Source organism: Misgurnus anguillicaudatus, chromosome 16, assembly GCF_027580225.2.
Source record: "Misgurnus anguillicaudatus chromosome 16, ASM2758022v2, whole genome shotgun sequence".
Taxonomy (NCBI): domain Eukaryota; kingdom Metazoa; phylum Chordata; class Actinopteri; order Cypriniformes; family Cobitidae; genus Misgurnus; species Misgurnus anguillicaudatus.
The window spans coordinates 12,926,233-12,934,861 of record NC_073352.2 but is presented as its reverse complement, the minus strand read 5'-3'; the positions used below and the strand labels follow the sequence as shown (position 1 = coordinate 12,934,861).

Sequence of the window (8,629 nt, the reverse complement as noted above, 5' to 3'; positions counted from 1 at the left end):
GTATTTGATGGCCAAAACATCTTAAGATAAACCTTGTACATCTTTTGTTTCTTTCTGACTTATTTTTTTAATAAAGAAATGCCAGTAGCTATACAAGAAAATTACCCTGTACACGCTCCTGTGAATTTAACATTTTCAAAGCTGTTTATAATAACATTACAGAAAGATATTTTCTTATACAGCTGAACGGGTGCCCTTGACATTCAATATTCATTTCTGTGCGTTTTTGAGAAAGTAACAAATAAATGCTGTTGCATGAATGCATGCTTGACTCCAACACCAATTTTCCCCTACTGCGGTTTCTCAGTTATTGATATGGTAAATTTTAGCTACTTCCTAAACGTTTAGTTTAACACATGAGAATGGAGGTTAGGGCTCTTCGCACAATATGCAGTATTACGTTACTATGTCAACAGATAAGAGCCCAACCCTATAAAACCAACTACAGCAGAAATGGCAACCTGTCATTCTGTTCTCTTACCACAACTATAATCATCACTACACACAACCAGACTGCTTTTTATTAACATACTGTTTTCATCCCGAAAGACAAATAATAATCAAATGCCTTATGCTATATAATCATAATAATACTTTCCAGACACAAAAGTAACTTTATTCTCAGTAATCACATCTCTCATTTCCCCTCCAAAATCCCTATTTTGGTAAATGGTTGCAATTGTAACCAGCCCTATTTCAGTGTACAGTGGCAAGAAAAAGTATGTGATTGTGAACCTTTTGAAAGTTTTCTGAATAAATTTGTCATAAAATGTGATCTGATCTTCATCTAAGTCAAGGCGATTGATTGTGTCTAAAACACAAAAAAACTTTATTGAACACACTCATCAACATTCTGAATTGCAGTGGAAAAAGTAAGTAAACCCTTAGAATTAATAATTGGTTGACCCCCCAGCAATAACCTCAACCAGGTGCTTCCTGTAGCTGTGGATCAGATTTGCACATCATTGAGGAGAAATTTTAGCCTATTCTTCCTAGCAGAACTGCTGTCATATTCTTTGGACATCTCATGTGTATGGCCCTCTTTAAGTTGATCCATAGTATCTCTATTGGCTTGAGGTCTGGGCTTTGACTTGGTCACTCCAAAAGTTGGATTTTGTTTATCTAAAGCCATTCTGTTGTGGACTTGCTTCTGTGTTTTGGGTCATTGTCCTGTTGCATCACCCACTTTCTGCACAGTTTCAGCTGACCTACAGACATTCTCACATTATCCTGAAGAATTGTCTGATATACTTGGGAATTCATCTTCCCCTCAATGATTGCAAGCTGACCAGGCCCTGAAGCAGCAAAGCGGGTCCAAATCATGATGTTTCCTACACCACTTTACAGTTGGGATAATGCTTTCATGATGACGTGCCCTTTCTTCGCTAGATGTAGCACTGTGTGCTTTATCCAGATCAATCAGTTCAATCGTAGTTTCATCAGTCCAGAAAACATTTTGCCAATACCGCTGTGGAGTGTCAATGCGCTCTTTTGCAAACTACAGGCATGCAGCAATTTTCTTTTTAGTTGACACTGGCTTCCTTCATGGTGTCCTGCCGTGGATATCCTGCTTGTTCAGTGTTTTATGTATTGTAGACTCATTAATAGAGATGTTAGCAAGTTCCAATGATGCCTTTAAGTCTTTGGCTGTCATTTGGGGTTGTTTCTTTACCTCATTGATGAGTCTTTATTCTGCTCTTGGTGTCATTTTGACTACTTTTAGGTAGAGTAGCAACAGTCTCAAAGCGTTTCCATTTGTAGATTGTTTGCCTAACTGTAGACTGGGTAATTTCTAAAGTCTTTGAATGAACTTTGTAACCCTTTCCAACTTTATGTAAAGCAACATTTCTTGATCGTAGCTCCACTGAGAGCACTTTTTGGTGAGGTATGGCTCACATAAGCATGTTCTTCTTGTGCAGAGCAAACTCCAAATGTTTGAGGAGTTTTTATCAGTCAAAGTAGCTGTAGTCCACAATAGTTATGTAGTACTCGAGCGGTCTCGAGACCTGACTTGTCTCGAATTTGTTCCTACAAAGACTCGGTCTCGGACCACAGTGGAGAAGGACTCGTAATTTCAGACTGAGTCCTCGAGACCAATTAATTTATGTTCATATAAAAACACATAACAATAATAATAACATGTAATGTTGACAGCATTATTTGAAAATGACATCCCATGGTGCCATGCAAAGATGCTGCATGCAAAGATACTGCCATCAGAGCTGTTTATTTATCTCTAGAAATATAGGCAGAAGATGATGCATGTGGTAGGGTTTTTTTAATGATAGTAAAAGCATAATCCATATTAAGATGTTAAGAAGACTGCTACTCTAAACAATTCCCAATCTAGCTTAGTCTGTAGGCCTAACTGTTGATTATAAACGGGGATGATGTTAAATCATGAATATGAAAACTGACATGTTTTTATGGTCTTGGTCTCGACTCGGCCTCGACTCCTAAAGGACTCGCTCTCGACTCAGACTTGCTTCCTCAAAGACTTGGTCTTGACTCGGACTCGACTCTATTTGAAAACCAAAGAACTTGGTCTCGACTCGGTCTCGACCCTTCAAAGACTCAGTCTTGACTCGGACTCGGCATAGGCGGTCTCATCCCCATCACTAGCCAACACCTACAAATGTATTATCTTAACCAGACTCCAGGTGTGCTAAACCTGACTCCAATTAGCTTTTTTGAGGTCATTACCTCAAGGGTTCACATACTTTTTCCACTAGCTCTATGTTTGTGAATACCCTTGACTTAGATGAAGATCAGATCACATTTAATGGCAAATTTATTCAGAAAACTATGAAATTCCAAAAAGTTTACATACTTTTTCTTGCCACTGTATGCATCAATCTCTTCCGAGTGGATGTTTTTCATTGAATAATTCAACAAAAGAGAAAAATTGGCTTACTCCTTAACAAGGACACAAAAAAGGCTAATTTAGTCTCCTGATCTCCATCATTGTCGTGTGATGGACAACAGCATGAATAACCTTTTGTCATTTATCTTAAGTGCTGACCACTATGTCCTTTGAGGACTGGATAATTGGTTTCTCATCAGGGGGTCAAATTTAAGCAAGTAGTTTCACCCTGACAGATAATGAATCTCAATAAACAGTCTATTTCCTTGTGTTTTCCTCTATTTACCACGAGGTGGCAGTATGGCCATGTAAACAGTTAATAAGTTGCAAGCCTTTTTACCAGTTTCCCTGAATGAAACAAGAAGGTCCTAAGATGTGATTTAAATTGGCGGTCGATTTTTAATGAAAAGTAATGAGGTTCTCCATTGCTTCATACGTCCCATTTATTTTTATACTCTGTGACAGCCAATGAACTGGAACTTATTCATGTCATTTCTCTTTGATGGTACAATAGGTCCAACTAGTGAGACTCTTTGAAGTTGAGCAAAAAAAAAGATTGGGCCAGTGCGCTCCAGGGCTTGTTTCAACTCTCCCACATGTTTTTACCTTGTACTACTACGCTATACCACATAGCCTATAAACTTTCCCAGTCTCTCTCATACATATGAATTTGTGGTAGGCTATGTACTGTCGCTACAAACACCCAACATAAACACCCTTCTTGGGCAGGTTGTCACTGTTAATATGGTTATTTCCACTTCACATTTGCTTCTGTCAGATTTTGTCATAATATGTGCCCACACACATAAATACAAGCGCATGAGAACGCTGCTGTGGCCTGGCTGGATAGCGGTAAGCTGGAAATGTATGGCAAGTGATCAGTGAGCTCATTCCTCTAAGGGGTGGGCGTACAGATTCACTGGCACTGCGGTATCGGCACATATATCGTGATGGACTTTTGTTTGCCTGCCAGACAGAGGCATGGGTCACATCCTCCGCCTGCTGTCTCCATTCCTGTACACAAGTTGGAAGATAGAGGGAGAATGAGATATTGGTAGTATTCTTGGCAGAGGTCCCATTAATGAAAGTCTCCACACTTGGCGGCCATATTTGCAGCACCTCTATTTAAGTCATATCTACACTGTCCTATCCAAACTGTTTCGAGTCCCACTGTGAGAAAAATTGGTCAAAAATGGGGCTTTACTTTTTTAAAGGTCTTATAATGTACCGTTGTATAGATATGTGTACATTTTAACAATGTGTTTACCAACAGTGTAGGTTAATTGGGGAAAAGAACTGTGGCATCTTGTTATTATCTTTAGTCTTCGTGTATAGTTTTGGCTATTTCAGTACCTGAGTGAACTCTATGCACAAGACATTATCAGATAAATAGGTCAAAAACAGAGACAGTGTTGTTGGGTCTGAGGGTTGGGCTCTCTTTCTCTTGGCTCAGGGCTTCACCGAGCCCATTTAAACACGTCAGCTGTGTCATTGATTTTGGATCAGCGCTGCATTGATTGGCGTCCGAGCCCAGTCGGCCCACATCTGCATATCCACGTCCTGTAAGCTGCTGATTGATAGTTCACCAGCAATCGTGGTTGAATGATGATGAGCAACCAGTCTGGGTTGATGTCAGGCAATTGTGGTTTGTTTGCAGCTTAAGGGTATCCGTGTCAAGTAAAATCGCTGGTGTGTTGCTCATGGTTTTGCTTATATAAGTCACACGTTTATTGCCTTGTCTAATAGTATATTTGAGATTCAGGGCAGTATCTTGGCTCTTTGTCCAAATTTTGCTCTACTATGGTTTGTCACTTATAAACTCAGAGAGAAGAAAATAGAACAAAAATATATAGTTATAAAGTCTAAAGCCTGGGATACACTGCAGGATTTTTGTCATCAAGATCATAACCTTATTACGCTGTGTGTGACATGAAGCGTTAAACTTAGGTACGACAACCACGTAGACTGTACGTTGATGACACCTATTGAATCTTAGACTGTGACAGCTAAACCGGTAGTGATTTTGGACTATCTTCTTTATGTCACGTTCCTGAGCGCGTGGTCATAAAAATGTAACGTTTGTACACGTATTTAAGCACCTCAGTTTTAAAACAAGTTATTTTAAGCCATCGAAACACAAACAACAAATCTACATGCGTGCGCTCTTTCTTTGTCTGAGGAGCGCGCAAGCTGCGCAACTGCTCATGAGCATTTTCTCGCTGTATTGGCCTTAAATAAATATATGCGATAAAAAAACGTCTTTGCAGGTATTCTCATAAACACGACCATTAGGGCTTAAGAGAAAGTGTACAGCTAAAACAGAAAACGCATGTGTAACATAGGGTCCGGACTTCGGTCTTAAGGGGGAAGTTACCTAATTTTGCTTCTGTCTGTCACTCATGTTTATCAAACAGCATTAAGATACTCTCATTGCTCTTGATTAAATCACTTTTCTACCTTAAAAAAAAAAAAAAAATTGGTTGCAAGACCGGGAAAACAGTCGCCTTTAAACATCTCTCATTGTACGACATAGGACCACTGATTAGAGCCACGATCACAGAAATTGCGACATTTGTTTCACAATGGCAATTTTTCGTTCCATGTATCCCGCGCTTATGTCCACCTGTGAAGTGCTTTTATTTTTTTTAAACCCATCTAAGTGCATATGACATGTTTTTGACATGTAAATGAGCATTTTTTTTATCAGGCTCTTATGTTTATGTTCAGTTTCACTTTAATTCCAATGAAAAGTTTAATAGCAGTAATTAAAACACCTAATTGTCACTTCAAAAGTCATTTAATTGGTCTTTAAAGGGAGAGTTCACCCAAAAATGAAAATTCTGTCATCATTTACTCACTGTCATGTTGTTACAAACTCGCATACATTTATTTGTTCTGATGAACACAAAGGAAGATATTCTGAGAAATGTTTGTGATCAAACCGTTTGTGGACCCCATTTACTTCCATAGTATTCTTTTTCCCTACTATGGAAGTAAATGGGGTGCACGAACGGTTTGGTTGCAGACATTTCTTGAAATTTCTTCCTTTGTGTTCATCAGAACAAAAAAAAATTATCCGATTAGAAGCCCCACTGACAGCATAGGAATAAAGAATACTATGGAAGTCAATAGGGCACGGTCGAATTGAAATATACAGGAAATAACCAAGCCCACAAATGTACAGAATAATTTCATTTTTTTAAGTTAAATTCAAACTTTTTATTATAATTGTTTAAAAACAGGGTGGTCAGTTGCTATGCAATATATTTATTCAGAAAGGTGGAAATACATGTCAGTGTTACGAATCAAGCCATGCACTGGCCAAGCCACTATTGCGTAGTGGGGAAGGCAAGAACAAAATAGGCATTTATAAAAGAATTCAGTAATTTCATCTGCGGTTTGAGCCCTTTCCTTTTTACAGGATTTTTAGGGCATAAATAATCGAAAGCGGCTGGCATCACAATGTTCAGGTCTCTTTTAAGGAGTTTCCCAGCAAGTACATTTGACCCCAGCGTTTCAGAAAAACATTACCGTGAAAACAGGCAGTGAACAGAATAGATAAGGACTCGTCGGTCGGCCATTACGTTTGGCCTACGGCACATCTGGCTTTGACCTGGTTAAAACCAGGTACCTAAAGAAAACCAGCTCTGCTGGACAAGGGGGGCTTGTTAAGGAAAAAGGAGAGATTTACCATGAGCTAGGGAAATAAAACTGTATCAAAATGTAATGGGCCAGGTTGTAAAAAGCATTAAATTGTACTCAACATAGCCGGCGGGTACATTGGCCGACCCAGAAATGACTGCATGCAGCCATGCAGAGTTAACAAACTCAAGCACACCGTAATCACAACCGTGTGGGTTTTGCAGACCTCTCAAGCATCATATACCACATGCACCTCTCTCTCTCCCTCCCTCTCTCTCTGTTAAATGGCAGCTTATGAATGTAACATACTGAAGTGTTTATTATAAACATCTTGTTTGTTTGTTTGTTTGTTTGTTTGTTTGCACTCTTGTTTGTTTGTTTGTTTGTTTGCGTTTTAGGTGTGATTAAAAATTATTTAAAGCTCATTACTTGTGCTGTGGGTACGCCTGGCATTCACACTACTCTAGGGTTTTCGACCCTTGGTAAGCGAGACCTTTGTAAACACTGCAGATCCTGTATTTTTTTTTTTACTTTGGAGCTGGAGTCTTGTGTAAACAAAGGCATGGATTTGCTCCCTGATTGAGTCTTCTAGATTATTGCATGCTTCCTTGATTTGTCCAGCCCCTATTACATGACCATTACGCTACCGAAAGATGACAATGACCAGCCGCAATGACCATGTTAACAATAACGTGGAGATGAAACCGCAGGCTTTACAAAATTTCACAATGTGTGTTTATTCATGACACAAACACCCAAAACAAGTTCATTTTTACTATGATAAACGTTTTCGCATCTAATAAGAACAAAAAGGAATAGTCAATTTTCTTAAAAGAAAAATCCAGATAATTTACTCACCACCATGTCATCCAAAATGTTGATGTCTTTCTTTGTTCAGTCGAGAAGAAATTATGTTTTTTGAGGAAAACATTGCAGGATTTTTCTCATTTTAATGGACTTTAATGGACACCAACACTTAACACTTAACTAAACACGTAACAGTTTTTTTCAACAGAGTTTCAAAGAACTCTAAACGATCCCAAACGAGGCATAAGGGTCTCGAAACGATTGTCATTTTTGACAAGAAAAATAAAAAATATGTACTTTTAAAGCACAACTTTTCGTCTAGGTCCGGTACAGCGCGACCTAATGTAAATGCGTAGTGACGTAGGGAGGTCACGTGTTACATATATAAAATTCACATTTGCGGACCATTGTAAACAATAAACTGACACAAATACATTAATTAGTATCAGTTGACATACAACAACGTAGGAACGGTCCTCTTTCAACACACTTGTAAACACTGGGGCGGAGTTTCACGTTTGTCTTCTGTGACCTCTTGACGTCATGACGTATTGCGTGAGGTCACACTGATGCTTTCAGGACCGGAGGAAGACGAGAAATTGTGGGTTAAAAGTGCATATTTGTTATTTTTATTGTCAAAAATGACAATCGTTTCGCTAGATAAGACACTTATGCCTTGTTTGGGATCGTTTATAGTCCTTTGAAAAAAAACTGTTAAGTGTTGGTGTCCATTAAACTCCATTAAAATGAGAAAAATCCTGCAATGTTTTCCTCAAAAAACATAATTTCTTCTCGACTGAACAAAAAAAGAGATCAACATTTTTGATGACATGGTGGTGAGAAATTAGCCTATCTGGATTTTTCTTTTAAGGAAATGGACTAATCCTTTAACTTGACAGTGCGTCATTTTATTCCGTTAAACTGAGGTTTGCACCCTAAATAGTGCACTTAGTGCCACTTGGGCCCTTGCCAAATGTGCGTGAATGATCATGTTCCATGTGTTTATGGTCGTATATAGTGTGAAGAGAGATATTTTCTAAAAACGCCCAAATAGGATCATTTTAATTTATGAAACAACAATGCGCTAATGTAAACGGGACCTAACTGATCCTGGAAATAGGTAGTTATTAGGGATGCAACAATTCTCAATATAATATTGAATCGTTCGGTTCGACCCCAACAGTCCAATACACGCATGTGAATTGCGGTTGTTCGGTTTATCCATCCAAATCTGTCCGTTTTATATTCCCTGCACTTCGGTCACTGTGTGCGCTCCTGCATCTGCACACTGAAATATAACTTAAATGCCTTACAGCG

At 38.7% G+C, this 8,629-nt stretch overlaps 1 protein-coding gene across 1 annotated transcript in view; it reads left to right on the top strand.

Moving 5' to 3' along the window:
• The window catches only part of slit3 (slit homolog 3 (Drosophila)), a 254,076-nt gene that overhangs the window by 864 nt on the left and 244,583 nt on the right, over window positions 1-8,629 (top strand). The window lies entirely within an intron of this gene.